The sequence below is a fragment of the Myodes glareolus genome, chromosome 26 (genome assembly GCF_982192425.1).
Source record: "Myodes glareolus chromosome 26, mMyoGla1.1, whole genome shotgun sequence".
Classification (NCBI taxonomy): domain Eukaryota; kingdom Metazoa; phylum Chordata; class Mammalia; order Rodentia; family Cricetidae; genus Myodes; species Myodes glareolus.
The window spans coordinates 31,197,426-31,218,394 of record NC_142051.1 but is presented as its reverse complement, the minus strand read 5'-3'; the positions used below and the strand labels follow the sequence as shown (position 1 = coordinate 31,218,394).

At 46.1% G+C, this 20,969-nt stretch overlaps 1 long non-coding RNA gene across 2 annotated transcripts; it reads left to right on the top strand.

Moving 5' to 3' along the window:
- Positions 1–4,742: 4,742 nt before the first annotated feature.
- On the top strand, positions 4,743–19,541 carry LOC125390029 (uncharacterized). Of its 2 annotated transcripts, none has more exons than XR_007228616.3 (3): positions 4,743–4,831; positions 11,255–11,924; positions 19,316–19,541. It is a non-coding gene; the product is annotated as an uncharacterized LOC125390029 (long non-coding RNA). The 2 variants fall into 2 exon arrangements; XR_007228614.3 differs by lacking the exon at positions 4,743–4,831 and adding an exon at positions 7,631–8,236.
- Positions 19,542–20,969: the final 1,428 nt, after the last annotated feature.

Genomic DNA, 20,969 nt, shown 5'->3' with positions numbered 1-20,969 from the left:
AAATATGAAAGGAAAGGGAAAAAAATTAAAATAAGTTGTGGGATCAGAAAAGACTAAAGGAAGTTTGACTGGGCGAGCTCGCACAGACTCAGGAAAAGCACAGTTCACAAGTTGAGAGATTTTGTCCCATCTCCAAGACAGGGTTGAAGGAATTTCCCTTTTCCATCGACTCTGTTCGCAGCCCACCACAAAGAGCAAGACTTGAGCCTGCCTAAGCCTACGCTTGAGACAGAAATAGAATCCTTTTAACTCCTAAAGAGGATCCGGGCAGGACAGTCTTGAGGTTTTTCCTCTTGCTTGTTTTTGTGGCGTTTTGTTTGTTTGTTTACGGTCGTGTGCTTTCTCCACATCCTTGCTTTTGGGCTCCACAAACCCTGCGTTGGGGTTCTTGCATTTCTGGTCTCGTGGAGTCTGCTCGCCCGAGGGCCTTGACCTCTGCACAATATTCTACTGTGTAAGCTGGCTTCAGCCTGAGTCTATTAATTTGGCAGTGAGTGGGGGAGGCTGGGAAGAAGGATGTGCTTGGGGAAATTTTCAAAGTCAAAGCTTGATGTAAAAATAATCATCATGGAAGGCCTCACAGAGAGACTCTCAAGTCCTTTCCTTCATAAAGGCCTCCTGACCTATTTCTCGTGAGGTGAGAAACGCCATTTCTCCTACTCCCCAAGGGCTAAGAGGTGAGGAAAGGATTTCTGGGTACAATTTTGAAGACAAAATAGAATATTCATCCCCCGTGAGAAACTACGTTTATGTTGAAACCTGCTTTTTTGCTCAGAGATGACCCTTTCTGAAAACACAGTGGAATCACCTAGCAAGAAGCCCCCCTCCCCCAACTGCTGCCCTGCGTGCTCTACTCCAAAAATGGGCAGGACACGAGTTAACTCTTGTCAGCCTAGCAACCCACCAGTACACAGGCCCTTCATGAGCTGGAGACCATCTGTTCTTCACCTCTCTTCATACTGAGCACTAACCACGTCCATTTTAATTACTCAATTATGTGGTACCTTTACCAGACCTGAGGAAGTCGATTCATTCACAACCAGTATGTAGTAAGCTGCTTGTTTTAGGCAAGGCATTTTCTAGAACTGGGGATATAGAAAGAACTTGAGAACTCCATGTCTCCGGACTACATTTCAGTGGAAGAATCAAAGAGTAACCGGTTAGTCGGAAAGACATACTACAATGACCTGAAGCAGGAAGTCATGTGCAGAAAATAATTACAGAGGAGGATAGAGTGGTGTGGGCTGAAGTGTGGTCTTTAACTCAAGGCATCATTAAAAGACAGTAATCAGGCACAGTGGATTTTAATTTATTTATTTATTTACTTACTTACTTACTTATTTTTGGTTTTTTGAGACGTTTTCTCTGTGTAGCTTTGATGCCTGTCCCGGAACTCGCTCTGTAGACCAGGCTGGCCTCAAACTCACAGAGATCCAACTACCTCTGCCTCCCGAGTGCTGGGATTAAAAGCGTGCGCCACCACCGCCTAGCTCATTAATTTATTTGATTTAATTCATTACTGTATCTAATTTGAGCTCTTGGGAAGATGAGACCAGAGGGTCATGAGTTTGAAACCAGCCCAGGTTACAGCATGAAGCCTAAAAGAGGCAATTGGCTATTCCAAGTAGAACAGCAGGGAGGGATCACAGATGGTAGGAAGACAGATGCTTAGCAACCAGAAAGAGTTGATCCCAACGGAGGTGATGAGAGAGAGGGGGCACATGCAGTTTGTGTGGATTGCTGGGTTCCAGTTTGGAGTAGGAGGGCCTTCTGTCTATGTGTTACTTCCATTGGTCAAATAAAGAAACTGCCTTGGCCTTTTGATAGGACAGCAGCTTAGATAGGCAGAGTAGACTGAACAGAATGCTGGGAGAAAGAAAGCAGAGTCAGGCAGATGCCATGGCTCTCCTCTCTGAAACAGACGTAGGTTAGACTCATTCCAGTTAGTCACAGTCACGTGATGATATACAGATTATTAGAAATGGGTTAATTAAGATGTGAGTGTTAGCCAAGAAGAGGCTAGATATAATGGTTCAGGCAGTGTTTAAATGAATACAATTTGTGTGTTGTCATTTCGGGGTATAAGCTAGCTAGCCAGGCAGCTGGGAGCCGGGCACAAGGAACACAGCCCGCCGCTCCTTTTATAACACCAGTTTCAACTCAAATAGAAGCCACCTTGAAGCATCTGGCCCCCAAGATTTCTGGAGCACCCAAAGGGAGAAAAGCATAAGTGTATTTCAAGTAGCAGGAACCTCTAATAAGAACTTGAACGATAAGAGATTTGGCCTGCCCCCAGAAGCCCGAAAATAATTCACTCAACAATTTGCAATAATTAGGAAGGGACAGGTACTGTACAATTACTCATAATTGTGGCCTGGCATGAAACCTGGAAAAATGTCCTTGGACTTGCGTTCCGGGAGCAGCAAGTGGCGTTACATCAACTGCTCTTGTTCCCAGCCTGGAATACCCGAGGACAGGACGGGCAGACCTCTTCTTTAAATACCACGGGGTGCTTATTTCTGTTTGTTTCGTTTTGTGTTTTCAAGGCAGGGTTTCTTTGTGTAGTCTGGCTGTCCTGGAACTCACTATGTAGATCAGACTGGCCTCAAAGTCAGAGATCTACTTGCCCCTCTCTCCCCAGTGCTGGTAATGAAGGTCGGTGCTACCACCGCCCAGCTGGGTGCTCTTCTTACAGCTCTGCAGGCCTCGGTCTTTGGTTCTCTTCCCTTTTTTCATACACTCTCTTCTTTGTTCTACTTTATTGGACTTCTTCTAAGTCAAAGAAATATAATCTCGACTCCTATCAATGTGAAGTTTACACCTGCACGCACATACTGACTTCAATGGGGGCCAGCAAAGAGAGAGGGCTAGCTAGCTGCTCCTCAGCCTCTCTGAGTTCGCAGGTTTTCACCCCAACATTTGTATCTCTAGTCTGATTCACAGAATGATAGAGATTTGGTCAAAGCTACCTTTAGCAGCAGCAACAGGGCTGGTGCCTGTCAGAGCAGAATTCCCACCATGCTGTAACCTGGGTGGCCAGGCCACTGCTAGGGAAGCAAACCTGTAACTGTGAAGATGCAACTGTTGGCTGAAAGAGCAGCACAGTCACTGTGTTGAAGTTAACAACAAACGTGTGTGTGTACCTTGTAGGTAGTGTCTGCAGAGACCAGAGAGGATGCTGGGCTTCCTTGAACTGGTGGGGCTACAGACCATTGCGCCATTGCGAGCCAAATGAACTGAATCCAGCTCCTCTGCAATAGCAACAAATGTTCTTAACTGAAAACTGCCTCTCCAGCTCCAAGGAACTTGTAATTTTTATAAAGATTTATTATTCGCGTGCGTGTGTACGCACATGCCCCATACATGTGCACATGTCTGATGAGGCCAGAAGAGAAAATTGGATCCTCTGGAACTGATTTACACATGGCTGTGAGTTGCCTGATATGGGTGCTGAGAACCACACTCAGTCCTCTGGAAAAGCAGAAAGTGCTCTGGATCACTAAGTCACCTCTCCATCTCCCATGGAATTTGTTGTAAAGCCAAAGGAATTTTTCAGGAAGGCAGGCTTCCTGGGGTCTGGGGGAGAAGGCCTAGTTAGTAAATGGAGACTTACTACACTGTAAACAGAGACTCTGCTTTAGTTTTCAGGCTGCCCTGAACACAAAAACTATATTAATTACAATACTGCTTGGCTGATGACCCAGGTATATTCTTAACTAGCTCTTACATCTTAAATTAACCCTTTTCTATTATTTTATATTTTACCATGAAGCTCATGGTTTGTTACCTCTTGCTTCTTGGGCGGCTACATGGAGTCTGCCTGACTCCACCGTCATTCTCCCTGCATTCAGTTTAGTTTTCCCACCTACCTATATTCTGCCCTGCCATAGGCCGAAGCAGCTCCTTTATTAACCAGTGGTCATAAAAATATATTGATAGCATACAGAGGGGAATCCCACATCACTACACGAGCATGAGGAGCCAAGTGCTAGACCAGGCACACACATAAAAATACAGGCATGCTGATGTGTGGTTGTAATCCCAGGTCAGGGGTGGGGGTGAAGGTGGGGAAAGGCAAAGACAGGAGTCTCTTGCTAGGTAGCCAACCTACCCTAATGGGTGAGCTCTAGACCAGCGACAGATCCTGTCTGGAAAAAAAAAAAGGCAGCTATTACTGAGAAATGACATCCAGGGTTGACCTTGTATGCATATATACCTGCATATATGTATGTGTAATCACACACGAGTGAGCACACACACACACACACACACACACACACACACACACACACACACACAAAATATTTTTTAGACTTCCTGGCCAAAAAAAAAAAATCAGCTAATCAAGATTTTAGATATATCTACCTTTTCACCTCTGGTTCATTTAAGAAAGACTGTAAGATACACTATTTATCTGAAATATGTCAAGATAAGCTAAGATAATCTCTCATTGCCTTGTTGGCATCTAATGCTGAAGTCTTTATCAGGATTTTTCTCACAGTTAAAAGGAGCTTCCTAAGGAACCGTTCCACGCTAACTTAAGGGTACAGAACTGCACATGTGTGGGTGAGCTCTTCCGCCTCCCCTCACCTCTCCAGCCCTATTTTCAGCGCCTCTCTGCATAAGCAGATGACTCAGGCTTCTTGCTGCTTCCTGACTTTCCCTCCAACCATGACTCTGATGTCATGGGGAATTTCCTATGATCATTTGATGAGGAAGAAGGGGACACTGCCAGATTTCAAAAGGTGTCTCTCTGGGTTGGTCCTGAAAGTCAGAGGGGAATCTCATCATGGACAGGAGTTGGGGATGTACAAATGGTGGGCCATATGAGGTAAGAGATAACTTGTGGTTTCCTGAGATAGACAGGAGCATTTATAGAGACTGGTTAATGAGTTGGCCGATTTATCTCAGGCTTGGGAGATTGCTGTCAAGGTCATCAGAGAGCGGAGTATATGATGACTGTGTAAGAGGCTGTTTGAGTCTCATGCTGGTCTCTCAGAGGACATACATACTACAGAAGGAGGCAGCCATGATGGTCTCTTGCTTGATGGCAGTGAGTCTCTCTCCTGGCTTCTATATTCAGAGCGGTTCTAGTCCCTCAAGAGTCTTATGCTGAGGAGGGTCGAGGTCCTGATGAGGAAACCCACAAAGACAGCTGACCCCAGCTAGTGGAAGTTCACGAACTCTTACAGCTGGGGAGCCTGCATGAGACAGAACTGGGCCCTCTGCGTGTGGGTGACGGTTGTGTGACTTGGTCAGTTTGTGGGGCCCCTGACAGTGGGACCAGGATTTAGCCCTGGTGCATGAACTGGCTTTTTTGGAGCCCATTCCTTATGATGGGATTCCTTGCTCAGTCTTGATGTGGAGGGGAAGGGCCTGGTCCTGCCTCAACTTGATATGCCAAACTTTTTTGACTCCTCATGGAAGGCCATACCCTCTCTGAGGAGTAAATAAGGGGTGAGGATTGGGGAGTAAGGGAAGAAGGGATGGAGGGAGAACTGTGGCTGGTATACAAAATAAATTTTAAAAGTTTTTTTAAAAGGAAAAAAAAGAAGCATCCAACATCTAATAAAGTCTCCAGGTAATAATTTTTTTTTTTAAAAAAAAGACTTTTGTGTTTAAACATAATCCCCAGTATAATAACATTAAAGGTGAAGCTATTGCAAAATGTCTTAGTTAGGGTTTCTATTGCTGTGAAGAGACACCATGACCACAGCCACTCTTAGAAAGGAAAACATTTAATTGGGGCCAGGTTACAGTTTCAGAGGTTTAGACCACTATCTCTATAGAGATAAGCATGGCGGCACGCAGGCAGACATGGTCCTGGAGAAGAAGCTGAAAGTTGTACATCTGGATGGGCAGGCAGCAGGAAGAGAAAGTGACACTGGGCCTGGCTTGAGCATCTGAGACCTCAAAGCCCACCCCCAGTGACACACTTCCTCCAGCAAGGCCACACCTCCTAATAGTGCCATTGTCTGTGGGCCTATGGGGACCGTTTTTTCTTCAAACAACCACAGAAATGGTCAGTTCATCAAGGCATTGCCCTCGCAGATAGGATTAGTAGCATGGTAGAGGAGGCCCTTTCATCACAGAACACGGAAGGTATTATGTATGAACAAGGAAATACAGAATCTTTTTGGTCTCAGAATCCCCTGCCCTCCTGTATTGAGACAACTAAATCTCTGTGCCGATAAGCCACCTAGCCCGTGGCATTTCGTTGCATTTGTCTGGAAACACTGAGACACTAGCTACGTTTATGCCCATGAAGAAAGTGAATGTGGGGATCAAAATAGAGACAATAATAGGGGTTAAGAGCTGGGTAGAGTTCCTCTCACCTCAGCTGACACAATTTCCTGGGGGCAGCCGTCATCCGGGCTAATTATATTAGACTGCCTTATCATAGAGAGGACAGTACTCTGTCTCCATGGGAATAATTGCACATTCCGAAGAGCAGCTTCCCTTTCTTGTCCACACTCCTGCCAGCATCCTCATCTACACGCCTGGTTGACTTCTTCACCCCATGGCATCTCACACACTGTCGCTAGTGGTCCGGGACCTCATTCACAGTTAGACATGAGTAGAATCAGACTCATGCTGTGGAAATTTACTGTTCTGACGTCATGTGGGCAAAGATGACAGAACGGCAGAGTGAATTCTCCTGTTATGCCTGCTAAGGGGTGACACTTAGTGACATCAGGGTGCTGGCCTCTGAAGTGGTCAGATCAATGGCCACTCTAAGCTCTGGAAGCCTAGCCATGGGTATGGACGTTCTTTCTCTCACCATCACACTTAATATTTCACTCGGAGAATCCTATTTTCTTCTTAGAACACCTGCCTTTTGGGTCTGAGGTCTTTATTCCACATGAAGGACCTCCACCAGGAAGCCTGAGACTGCCCCAGGAAAGTGTCGGGCTAGTCATGGCCTTGATCGAGGGCAGACAATGGGACAGGAGGCCAGTGTGTTTGGCTTTGCTCATCAGGAGAAATGGGAATTACTGCCATCAAATGGGAGTGGCGCTATGCCTGGAACACACTAGACACTGCATGCCGCATATTCACTGCGACCAGATAGCCACCAAAACGACAGAGATTCCTGGATGCTGTGAGAGAGCCCGTCAAGGCGGCAGCTGAGGGTCCTGAGGCATGGAACTGATAGTGAGGAGCAAAGAATCCATGGCTATCGGATTACACCGGCCCAGGCGTGGACTATTTCGTTCTAGGTGTTTCTTCCCCTCTCTCGCTGTCTTCCATCCTACTAACGGCTGACAGAGCTGCTCAGGTCCCAGGGAAGAATCTTACAGACCTCCACCTGCCCTCAGGCATGGGAGATGATGAAGGTGTCTGCCTTGTGCTTGGGACCCGAGTTCCTAAGACGAAACGAGAGACCAGAATGGAAGCTGGGTGACAGCAGGATGCCCTGGGATTGTTTTTCTTAGACGAGCCCTCTGCCATTTTCCTGACAAGCTCTGTGGCCTGAACACTGACCTCCATTAGGCCTACGGTCCCATTTGCTTTTTTCCTCATTCTCTGCAAGGAGACCCTGGCAAGAGGCCAGCACAGAGGAGAACGAGGCCAGGTATTTTGATGCCCTCCTCTTTCCGTCATCCCTGCCTGGCCACTGCAGGCAGGGTTCCAGCTGCCAGCCAGTGAGCCCTCTCTTGTGTGTGATTCTAGCCCTGGCCAAACCAGCAGTAGCATTGGCTCCCAGTGTCCCTGCAGGGGACCTTTAGTTCTTAGGACCTCTAAGGACCTGCCCCTAAGTGCGTCCTCAGTATGTGTTCCTTCTGTGTTCGCCACGCCCACGCCTCTGTAAGTTGTCCCCAAATGAGGCACGCTTCAGCTAAGCACTTAAAGGGTTCCAACTGTTTCCTTTCAATACTTGAATAGATCGGCGGGGAAAACAGCTGAGAGACGTGCGCGGCATCAGCTACTGGGAAATAGGGGGAAGCCTGAAGACGACATCGGACCCAGATAAGATATATTTTCACATGCTGAAATTGGCTAAGATAAAAACAATGATCTCTGCGGCTCCGATCTCACTAATTTTTCTTCCTTATCAGTGAGGAAAACATTATGAAGCTGGTTTATAGGCGCCAAAGTTAAGGGATTTTCCAAGATCCATCTGTTATGTGAAGACTGGGGCAGACCTGAACAAACTGGAATTGTTACCTTAATCTGGAGTTATTATTATCAGGACCTTCGAGTCCTGCCCAGCTGCTGCTGCCGAGGGGCTGTTGTAAGTAAAAGAACTGGTCTACAACCACGTTCCCCCCTTCTCCACCCATAGTCGATGACGTCACTTTGTTTCTTCCAGCATTTTCTAAGTCGGTCCTTGCAGTCTGAGAATCTCTCTTAACAGGTGGAGTCAGGTACCCACCATCAATTGGTCACTCTTGAATTAGGGCTTTGGTCTCAAATTCAAAAACTGAATTGAACCAAGGGAAGCGTCCAGAACCTCCTTGCCCCTAGAGCCCCAGCCTTTGCTGACGTATTGGTGGGTAGCCTTTCGGGTTCTCTTGTTCTTTGCTAAGTCTCTGATGTGGGTGCTCTGTCTCCCGGCGTGCTGTAAGAGCTCCAAAGACTGGCAGTGTGTCAGAGGCGGCACCCGCCTCTGCAGCATGAACAATCTGCCAGGCAGTGTTCTGGGTTCTTGGTACATTTTTTTTTTTTTGATACGTATTTCCTACAGACTCTGCCCTGACTTTGTTAAGCCCCTGAAGAAACGGGAATCTCTGACCCAGCTGACTAACCCAGCAGTATGGGAACCAAACAGTACAGGGAGCCGCTGTGTGAGAGTGGTTTGAATGCAGGCTCTCATCTCTATAATACAATTGTTTTGGTACTTAACTCAATGGCTTGGGCTTAGTGGAAGTCAAACACTCAGCACACAGAAGACACTTAATACGAGCTCTGCTTATTACACACCAACCCCAGGGTGGGGAATCTAAGTGCAAACGGGGAAATATCTCTGTCCCAGATCCAATCCCTTTACTCTTCCAAGCTCCTCCGCCTAGGCAAAGGCGCCTTCATGAGCCTGTGGCAATCAGTTCGCTTCCTTAAGGAGTGAAGTCCGGGAGCGCCCTCTAGGGGACAATAGCGCTCCAAACCTCGGCTACATTACCGCTCACCAGATGTGTGCGGCTGTTCTGTGGGTTTCTCCAAAGGTTTGCCGTTCCTTTTGTGCTGAGTTCTGCCTGTCCTTTTAGATCTAGTTCTATTTCTTTCTTCTTTGTTCTGGAATCCAGTCTGATGATCTGTGAAGGCTTCATTTGTGACCTTCCTTTTCCTCCACCTCTTAGCTTGAGTCTAACCTGTACACGTCACCCATACTGACGTGACATCTTTGATATTATTGTCATGAGATAATATGATATTATTATTATTACTATTATTCTCTAAGCCAGGCTGATAAGGGTAGCCAGTGCTTCTCCATCAAATGCCCCAGCTGCTCTCACCAACACCCACCTGCACTGCCATGTCTGTCTTTGGTGTCGGCTCCCTTCCCAGCAACTTCCGGATGAGGCTGGGTCCCATGGTGCAAGATCTGTCTCAGCTTGGAGTCCCTTCATCCTGACTGTGCCTTTCTTTGTAAAGGGCCCCTGGATGAAGCGCTCCTTACTGAACCACTCTGAGTATGTTATATTTTCTGGTTCCTGCCAGGTTCTATTGATATTGTATCTAAATTCTTAGACCTAAGTCTTATCTCTCCTCCCTTCCCCCCTCCCAAAGTTTCTATAATGTAACCATGCTGCATGTATCCCAGGACTCTCTCAAGGACACCTCCAGCAGTCAGGCCCCAGTGTCCCTTGTTCAGCTCCTACACAACCAGCTCTCCCTCCATCTTAGGGCCTTCGGCTAAAAGGCTATGTCTTCCAGCTAGCCCTTCCGGGCCTTTGGTACACACGTTTCCTTATGTGACTGGTATCTCTGCAATTTCTCTGCTGTTAAGTAGCTGTCACTTCTGTGGCCGGTTTCACCTTTTCTTTAGTGTCTATGAGGATCCTGGGTAGTTTAATGACATTTTGGGAGGAGATTAATTAATAATGCCTCGTTCAACCCACACACCTCATTTCCCTAGCCACGTGGCTTTCTGCACAGGTGTTCGACCCGGCACTTTTGTTACTGGTTGTGAGAAGTGGTGTTGTCCCCTCCAAAGTGGGGGGCCACATGCAGTTGCACCTGTCACGGGGAGCCACCTTGTCGCTAAGAAGACTGCTAGTGTGAGGAAGAAATTAGACGAGGGGACAGAATTGAGAGGACCCTGGAAAGGAGGGTTGTACCCTTGATCCAGCTACGTCCCAAATGTCCCAACTGTCTTGCAAGCTGGTCTACCTGGGATGGGATTTAACCAAGTAACTGTAGTAACATTTTTTGCTATGTGAGTGTGGTGGTTTGAATGAAAATGGCTCCCATAGGGTCACAGCGAGTGGCACTCTTAGGGGGCGAGGCCTTGTTGAAGTGTGGGTCTCTGTGGCCTTATTGCAGGGAGTGTGTCACTGGGGGTGAGTTTTAAGGTTTCGAATGCTCAAATACGGCCCAGTGTCGTTCTTTCTTCGTGCTGCCTGCCGATCCAGATGTAGACCTGTCAGCTACCTCTCTAGCACCATGCCTACCTGCATGCCACCATGCTTTCTGCCATGATGACAATGGACTAAACCTCTGAGCTGTAATCTGTATCCTCTCCTTTATAAGAGCTGCTGTGGTCATGGTGTCTCTTCGCAGAAACAGAAACTAAGACAATGATGAAACACTCATGAGGTGCAACCACCAAGACCACCGAGGACGCTGCTCACTCGGCAGCTTGCTTACCTAGAATGTTCGAACCTCTGGGCTCCATCTCCAGCATTGTACGGAGTGGTCCTGCGAACCTCCAATCTCAGCATTTGGGAGGTGGAAGTAGGCGAATCAGGGTTCAGGGTCATTCTTGGCTGCATAGGGAGTTCATGGATGCCTAAGGGATGCCCAAGATCATGTGTGCAGAAAAAGCAGCTCAGTTACTGAGCTATGTTCTTCCTTTGTCCATTAAATGCCGCTAAAGGAATAGCAGATGAAATCTTGGTGAGGTGCATGGGATAGAGGAGAAGACTCAACCTGGAAGTGTGCTTTTGCTGATAGTAAGATATCCTCCAATTACCTCTCATTTAAAAAGGAAAAAAAAGGGGGGGGTTCTCTGTAATTAAAATATCCATGTCTTTGCATCATTAGGCCTCTGCGATCATCTCAGCCTAATGCCTTTTCTCTCCCTCAACTCCAGACACGGAAAACAATCGAACTTGTTGCTTCCTGCTTGGAGGCCCGGCGTGGTGTTTTATCCCTTCCCCTCCGAACTGGAGAACAGGCCGCTTATTGTCTTGAGACCTCAGCAGACGCTGAGAAAAAGAGGGCAGGAAGAGTCCCTACTGTGCAAATGTGCCTTGCAGCTGGTGGCATTCTCTACGGACGGACGCGACAGACTCTGCACAGCTGTCCCTTGAAGTGCTGGTAGTGTGCCGATGGACTTGACTGACTTCATCGGTCCCTCTGCTGAACTGTGGGGTACTGGAAGCCAGGGTCTGAGTCAGGTGGCAAAGCAAACCTGAAGGTACAAGGATGAAATCTGGCTGACTTAGGAAGGAACTAACTCCTGTCTAGCTCATGTTTCCACACGGGAGGATTTCCTCCCAGGAGTAGCTAAGCCAACCTTTCAACTTTCACTTTCGTTATCCTCCCGTGTGAAAAGCCATTTGGAGAGTTTGGAAGAAGGAGCCAGGTATCCGTGGCTCAACCAGATATACCTGTTTCTGTCTGTCTCCAGAGAGGAAATATGGTCTGATCTCCTGGCTGTAGGTTACTTTTTACCTCTGCCAATGCTCAGACCGAAGGGGTGATCCTCAGACTGCCTAGACTGCACTGTGTCTCCACCAAACCTCAGACTCCACACTCCAGTGAGTTCCTAACTCTTCCCCTTTATATTCCTCTCTCTGCCCAGCCACATCGCTCCTGTCTTCACCTCCGTAATGCTGACATTAAAGGTGTGTGACTCCCAAACACTGGGATTAAAGATGTGAGCCATCGCCGCCTGGATCTGTTTCTGGATCAATCTTGTGTAGCCCAGGGTAGCCTTGAACTCATAGAGCTCGGTGGCCTCTGGGATTAAAGGTGTGTGTCACCATTCCCTGGCCTCTAGTGACTTAGATTTACACTCTGATCTTCAGACAAGCTTTATTTATTGAAATACAAATAAAATATCACTACAGTTGGGGCTCTATATCTCTTAGAAATCATTTTTGAGGGTGGACAGAAGCTGCCTCCTAAAGATACGGATGAGTTTTCCAGCTCTCCTTGGTTCCAAGCCAGTCATGGTTGCTGGATTTGGCAAATATCAGAAAATATCCAATAAAACGAAAGTCGCTGTGCACTGATCCCATTATTAGTAGAGTATAATGGCAAAGCTACATCCAGGACAATTCATGCAATTGAGTTAGGGCAGCCATATTGCCCCTGGAAACTCTCTGCTGTGCTTGTTACTCCCAAGGGCCACTAAAACAGATCTTCCTTGTATAGTCGCGCTTACTAATGTTCAGTGCAAGGAAATACAAATATGGACCCAGGGCAAAGGCTGTGATCTGAAGGAAGCACAGCTGACCCAAAAGACAGTCCAGCAATAACCACCTCTTACTGCGCTCGGTGTGGGTATGACTGCGCCTTGGTGACCGAGGAACCCGACCTGAAGGCTTCGGTCTGTCCCTGACAGGCTGAACAGAGGTGGCTAAGCCAATGATTCTTCCTGGGCCTCTGGTTTCCTATCTCTGAAATGCTTGCTCACCAAAGCTAATATATTTCATTGTTGTTGTTCCCTGTCTCAGGAGATGCAAAACAGCTTTGAGGAAGACGCAGGAACCATTTTAAGGGTTCGAGAAGCTGTGGACATTGTGCCGTGTGCACCATTATTTGATAACAGCATCCTAGAAGAAAAGGCCATATATAATCACATCTCATGCCAACTGAAGGAACTATTTGTCAGACCTAGAGGTCTTAGGGACACTAGGAATTCAACCCATGGCAAATTGACTTAAGAGTGTATTTAACAAGTGACTGGGTTAAATCCAGGTTTCCGGAACTCTCCTCTATGACACCTGAAGCTGGACAGATCCTGGAGGGCAGGGGTAGCTAGCTATGCTGTGCATTTAAGGTGTTCCACACCTTAAATCTTGTGATCTCTATTCCAGATGCCAGTAGTGTTTATCACAGTAGTGATAAACAAAATTTCCCAGACATTGTCAAATAGTCCCTGAGGGTGGGGGGTTGCCTCTAGTGAAGAACCGCTGATTTAAATGATCTAAATTGGGTAATTCCCAGCAACTCAGTAAAGTCAACTCTCTTCCGTTTTGACTGGGCCAAAATGCTGTGGGCCGTAACGACCTGGCAGGAAGACCCTCGGTCTTCACTCTGTTTCCGACCTTGTCACCAAGCTCTTCACCATCAAACAGCTTCTGCTGGTGTCCTCTGCCCCCCTCTCCTCGAGGCTCTGTGGAGCTCAGTAAATCAAGGTGTCCTCACGGTCTCCTTCCAGTAAGAGTGTTTCCCTGGGGGCTGAGAAATGGCTCAGCAGCTTAAGGAACCTTCTCCTAACGCTAATGACCAGAATTCGATCCTCAGGACCGAAGGGGTGGTGGAAGAAGAGAACCAATTCCCATAAGCTGTACTCTGATCCGCATATGTGGGGTGGCACGCTGGGATCCATACATCTGTGCATACACATGCGTACATGCATACTTGCACTCATACAAATACACACACACACATACACACACACAAAATAATCCTTTTCTTGTCATCTTTTTTTAAAAAGATTTATTTATTTATTTATGCAGTATCCTGCCTGTAGGCCAGAAGAAGGCACCAGATTTCATTAAAGGTGGTTGTGAGCCACCATGTGGTTGCTGGGAATTGAACTCAGGACCTCTGGAAGAGCAGTCAGTGCTCTTAACCACTGAGCCATCTCTCCAGCCCCTTTTCTTGTCATCTTTAACCAAACCTTAGGCTGTCAGGAAATGAAAGGATGAAAAACCAACTCCTGCTAAACACTAACTCCCAGGATGGTCTGAGTTCTGCTACCTGAAACGGGGGCAGGCTCATTAGAAGCCATCTTTATTCACAATGTCTTCTGTTACAACGAGATAGGAACAGTGTGTTAACAGCAAGAACAGGCAGTAATAAGCAACAGTGCTAGCAGGAGTTTCCTAGAGAGGAAAGGTGAGCTACTTCCTGCTTACAGTGGGGTTCAATTTTCACCATCTTCAGACTTCACAATAAGGTTGCATTTTAATGAGAGTTTTGGTGGGACCATTCAAGACCCAAAAGCAGGACCATTCAAGACCCAAAAGCAGATGAAGATAATGGGTTTACATGCTGGTGATGGTTCTTACCACATTTTGAATCTAAAATGCCCCCCCCACCACGGTTCAAGGTTTTGAACACCTGTTTTCCGGCTGAGGGCAATATTCTGGAGGACTACAGATCCTTTAGGAGGTGGAGTCTAGCTGGAAGAAGTAGGTTAGCAGGGTGGGCCTTTGAAAGTGATACCCGACTCCACTTTCGGCTTTGATCTCTGCTTCCTGGTCCATGGGGACACAAATATCTGCCCTGTGCTTCTGTGATGTCCTACTTCCTGGTCCACGGAGATACAGTTGCCCCGTGCTTCTGTGATGTCCTACTTCCTGGTCCATGGGGACACAGTTACCCTGTTCCTCTGTGATGTCCTGCCAAGTGCATAGCCCAAGAAGCTACAGAATGAAATGCTCTGAAACCTTGAGCCAAAATAAAGCTTTTATCCATTGTTTCTGCCAGTTATTGTAGTTACAAAGATAGGAAAATAACTAACATAGCCCTACACATTAGTCTAGCATGTTCTTCGGATGGCATGCTGTATTTCCCAAAGGCTCACTAGCAGTGTGTGCTCACTGGTGTTTTCTTACTGTACCAAATACACAAGAAACTCAACTTATAAACAAAAGAGGTTTATTTGGCTTGTGGTTTTGAAATTCCCAGTGTGTGATCGGTTGTCTCTGTTGATCTGGGGCTATAACATGGCAGTGTACCATGGTGGGGAACATGGGTAGATAACTGTTCGTTTTATGGACAGAATGTGAGAAAGGAAAAGACGAGGGTCCCACAAGGTTAATCGAGGGCACCCTGCACCACTATGACCCCTAGACCCTATCTCCTAGAGCAGTGGTTTTCAATGTCCCCAACCCTTTGATATAGTCCCTCATGTTGAGGTGATCCCCAACCATAAAATTATTTTCATTGCTACTTCATAACGGTAATTTTGCTACTGCTATGAATTGTAATATGAATATCCGTGTTTTCCGATGGTTTTAGGTGACCCCGGTGAATGGGTCGTTTGACACCCTGTAGTGGTTTAAAAGAAAATGGTCTCCAACAAGAGTGGCACTATTAGAAGGTGTGACCTTGTAGGAGGAAGTGTGTCACTGTGGGGGTAGGGCTTGAGGCTTCATTCAGATGGCAGTCAGTTGACTTCCTGTTCCCTTCCGGTCAAGATGTAGCCAGCACCATGTCTGTCTGTATACTGCTATGCTCCCAGTCATGATGGCAACAGACTGAACCCCTTGAAACGTAATCTGTCACCTCAATTAAATGTCTTCTCTACTAAGAGTCGTTGTGGTCGTGTGTAGGGCCCATGGGTCTACCCCTGCTCCTGGGGTTCATCTTGAGGACAGTTTCTGGACAGCCAGCTAAAACATCCTGTTTGTTCCTGTGACCCCTCTTCCCCCCGATGATTAGCTATAGGCCATTGTGTTTGCACTACCTTGGGCGTGGTAATTTCCCACCTGCCTGGGGGGTATTCCATTGTGCAGCAGCTAGGGATTTAAGGTTTTACCTAAATTTGAATAAAATTCGGCTGACCTCCTTTTGAATGACCCAGGTCTCTTGTGTGTTCTTTCGATCTCCAGGCCCTTGCCCGGATGGTGTATGGTACAGTGGTGCGCGAACTGTACCAAGAGTAAACGTAGGCACGGGCGTTACAGTCATGGTGTCTCTTCACAGCAATAGTAAACCCTAAGACACAGCCCCCACCCATGTGGTCTTGACCCAAAGGCTGACAACCACTGTCTTAGAGGTTCCATTCCTTCCTGATGACACTATAAGCTGCGAACCAAGTCACTGCATTCCAAATCTAATCGGTAACCTAAAATATATTCTGGTAAGAAACACGTGACTGTTGTGCTTATTTTGAAGAAAGCCACATTTTATTTTTATAAGCATTAGAATCAGTAGTTTCTAGCACATTCACTAAGCTACAAAACCACCTCCATTAGTTTGAGAACATTTCCAGCATGCCAGCAGGAAGCCCCTTCTCATTACAAGAGTGTGTAGTTAGGGTTCTCTAGGGTAACAGAACTTACAGACTGTATCTCTATATATAGAGAAGGGGATTTATTAGAATGAGTCACAGATGTGGGCCACCTCATCCAACAATGGCTGCCTATGTATGGGAGGCCTGAGAATCCAAGAGTTGTTCAGTCCATGAGCTGGATGTCTTAGCTTAGATGTAGGTTCTAATGTCAGTGAAGGATCTGCTGGCAAGGCAAAAGAAAGCAGGAGAACAAAAGCTTCCTTCTTCCACGCCCTTAGATAGGCTTCCAGAAGAAGGTGTGGCCCGTATTAGAGATGTCTGTTCACACCTCAAAAAGATCTGAATTAAAGGTGTGGCTCTAATCTAGTTTAGAAGTGGATCTTTCCAACTCAAAAATCCAGATTAAAAGTGGATTCTCCTACTTCAAAGGAAAAATATCTCTTGGGCGTGCCCTCCATTTGGGGGTTTAATTCCAGATGTAGTCGAGTTGCTCACCAAGAATAGCCATCACAAAGTGTCTCCTCATTCCTTCCACCATCTGGGACAACCACTAAGACACTTTATGTCTTTGTAGATTTTCCTATTCTGAATATTTCACAGGGGTTGTCTTAGGGTCCTATTGCTGTGAAGAGACACACTGACCACAGGAACTCTTATAAAGGGAAACATTTAATTGGGGTTGGCTTACAGTTCAGAGCTTCAGTCTAGAATCACCATGGTGGGAAGCATGGTGACACACAGGCAGACATGGTGCTGGAGAAAAAGCTGAGAGTTCTACATCCTGATCTGCAGGCAGCAGGAAGAGAGTGTGAGCCACTAGTTTGGCTAGAGCATCTGAGATCTCAAAGCCCATGCCCAGTGACACGCTTCCTCCAACAAAGTCACGCCCACTCCAGCAAAGTCATACCTCATAATTGTGCCACTCCCTGTGACCCTATGGGGGCCATTTTCTTTTAAACCACCACATGGGTGAGATCATAAATTACTGTCAGCTGCTTAATATGTTTTAAAGCTTCCCTCATATTGTATGTAGCATTAACCAGTACTTAATCTCTTTTAATGCCAGATAGTGTTCCCCTGTATGTGTGAATCTCATTTTGTTTACAATTGATCAGTTGAAAGACATTTGGTTTGTTCCAACTATTGAGTAATGCTGCTATGAACAAGAGTCTGTTTCCAGGTAGATGTACGTATCTGATTACCATAAACAAACCTGGAAGTAAGAGTGCTTACTTATATGCTATACATTTTTTAATGTTCAAACACTTTAATAACTAAGAAAGACAGTCTGTGGACTTGTAACTGTTGCACAAAAATTAAACATACTTCCACAGGACATAGACATCCCTGAAAACCACAAGAGAGAGAATTAATTCCCATAGGTTGTTTTCACTCTCACACACTGTGCAGACAGACACCACCCACATGCACACATTAATAAAAAATGTAAAAATAAAACTTCTACAAAATTGATTAAGTAAAATATGACTTTTGTTTCTGAGATAGTAAAAGGCTACAATGTCTTTAGTAAGGTGTTTTAATATTGAAATCATGCGCCTTATGCAGGAGTTACTGATTTATCTGGAAAGGTGAGAATCATTTGTGGAGCAGGGTTATTGTTTCAGTACCAAGGACAGCAATCAAGAATTAGGGCCTTGGTTCCATTTCTGTTCACACCTGCACAAACGTCTCTGTTGTTATTTTCTCTCTTTACCCCTCTCCTACCATGACTCCAGCGGGACAGACTCCCTCATTCCTCTGTTCTCAACTGTAATGAAGTTCATCCTGTGAACAGCACCTTAATCATGTCTGCTCTTTCAGCACCCCATTGATTTTTTTATTTAATACGGATGAGTGTTTTGCATACAGGCATTTCTGCGTACCACATGTATGCCTGGTGCCTACAAAGACCACAAGAAGGCATTGGATTTCCTGGGATTGGGGTTACAGATGGTTGTAAACCACTACAGGAGCGCCGGGAACTGAACCCAGGTCCTCTGCGATGCTTTGAACCACTGGACCATCTCTCCAGCCCTCTTCCTTTTTATGGTAGTTAAAAGATATTCCAGTGACATAAAAGTATGGCCATACTGCACAAACCCCACCATTCACCTACAGAATGGTTTCACATCCACAAAATAAAACTCCGTGCCCATTAAGCACTGTCCTCCTTCCCCCTTCTCCTGGCCCTGGCAAATGCTATTCTATTTTGTGTCTCTTACCCCGACTTTCTGGTTAGCATGCTGGTTTTCACTGAAAGAATCACCTGTGGCCTGGGCATTCCATCTGGGGATTTGCACTGGTATAAAGACAAAATGCTGGCTGCCTTATTCCAGACCTACTGAACTCTAAACTCTGGGTAGAATTCTGAAAATCTGTTGCAAACCAATTGTTAAGAAGATTCTAACCTGGGTGGGGTGGTGTATGCCTTTTATCCCCACACTCTGAAGGCAGAAGCAGGCAGGCCTCTGATTTGAGACCAGCCTGGTCTCAGAATGAGTCCAAGACAGGCAGAGCTACAAAAATAAACCTGTGGGGTGATGATTGGGGTGAGGATAGAAAGAAGAGTCTAAAACTCACTAAGTATTTTAGCATATTCATTAGTCACTAATTCCAGAGCATTTCATTATCCTTAAATGAAGTTCCTTTCTCTTCAATAGTCATTCCCCATTTTTTTCATGCTATAATCCTTGTCAAGCACAACTTTTTAAATGGTTATTGAAAATCCCCTTCTCCAGGAAAATCTTGTCTAAGAACACCTTCAGAGGGACAGTCTATTGTCTTACACATACCCAAGGCTGCAAAACGACAATACGGTCACGACATTGATACTTGCATCTTTCCTATGATAACTGGGGACTATTGATATCTTTACATACTTTAATTCTGCACTGGTTGGTTTCCCAGTAATCATTTCATGTAATGCATCCTACTTCTCTTAATGGTGTTTTCCAGGGGCTGTGACACTGCAGAATAAGACCAAAAATGGGAGAAGCACAGCTCTCTTTCCTGGCTCTTCACTGCAGTGGCGGCTGGCAGATACACAGCATGATACGGACATAATGCGACAGCATAAACCATGCCAAGTGGAACTATAGATAACACAGTAAGGGGATGCAACAGAAGTGGGGGGAAGGTTATATATTGTCGGGATAGGTCTGGAGATCATTTCACATAAACACATCTTTCTGGGTCCTGGTGTTAGTCTCTTCATGTGCATGTTGGAAAGAGTGGAACAGGCGTTTTCAGCTTCAGGAAAGTTCTAGCAACGCCTACAGAGTCTGGTTGTATGTAGTGGGTTGCAATGGCTTATGTGTTAGCCCTAGAGTATATGTGATTAGATAAGGGAAAGAAGACTTGGTTTGAGGCATTTTTAAAGGCCCACACGCCAGTATGCACAGAATTCCCAGATGGCAAGACAACTTATAATTGCCCAAGAAGTTTGCTTGACAACATGTAAGTTCCTGGGGTTCACACCAGGCTTTCTATACCAAAACCTCTAATGGGGAGGCGGGGCTCAGGAATCCATACCTTTAGCAAGCAGCCCTGACGTATCTGTTACCAGTGAACAAGATAGAAAGAGAAAGCCTTGAAGTCAAAAAGCACATTAAGATCATGAAGATGCTCTAGGAAATAGAGGATGAAAACCTAGTTCCAGAGCACATCACTATCTCTGTGGCAGGAACCAGAAGGACAGAAAACAGGAAGCAAGGACTACTGAAGAGGCTATAATCGGTGAGATTTAGAGACTGAATGTTGATTGGAATAAATCATTCACAGCCTTCCAAATGTGTGTAATGCTTTAACGATTGGCATTTAGCTCATGTTTTTTTCTGTCTATGCAGGCTCCCACAGTCTGGGAGCACTTATATCAAGAAGGCAGTACCATTGCCTATAAACAGCCGTTTAATGCAAGTGTCATACAGTAATGTGAACAGCAGGTGGCACTTAAGTGCCTAAATTCCCAAAGTGGAACACCGCTAACCTAAGTATGATTCCCCCCCCCCCCCCGCCCCCAAGCCTTTATAGGGCTCGGGCACATACATTCATTATCTAGTCAGAGGGAGCTCTAGAAAATGCGAGCCAACCAGAGGCTGCTTGCCCTACCTAGTATGTCGTCTCCCACGAAGCCTTGTAGGTTTACAAATATTGATCCGCCCTGACTGTGGCTACTTCCATGCTAAATCTGACATTTTGTGAAGTGCAAAATAACCGCTGTGGGAAGTGGGCCACAAACAAACTCACGCAGGTTTGAGATCAGAAATCCTCCCTCGGCTTTGGCTGTTTGCCCAGTGTCTACCTATGAGCTTCGGCTGCTGGCAGGAAGAGTAAGGGGAGGAAGAAAAAACACATGGGAAAGGCTACAGGAGGGACAGCTTAGAGCAATAGATCAGGGCTGTGGGATGGATGTACGTGAGATTCTGCTTTTTAATCTTGGTCAAACTAATTAAAACCATAGCTAGTGTGGAATTTTTAAAAATTTACTGGAGTGGAGGATGCGCCTGGCATGGAAGCTCATGCAGAGGCTGGTTCTTGCCTTCCACTCAGGTTCTCAAGCCTGGCAGCAAGGGGCTTCACAGCCTGAGCCACTACGCCAGTCTCATAGGAC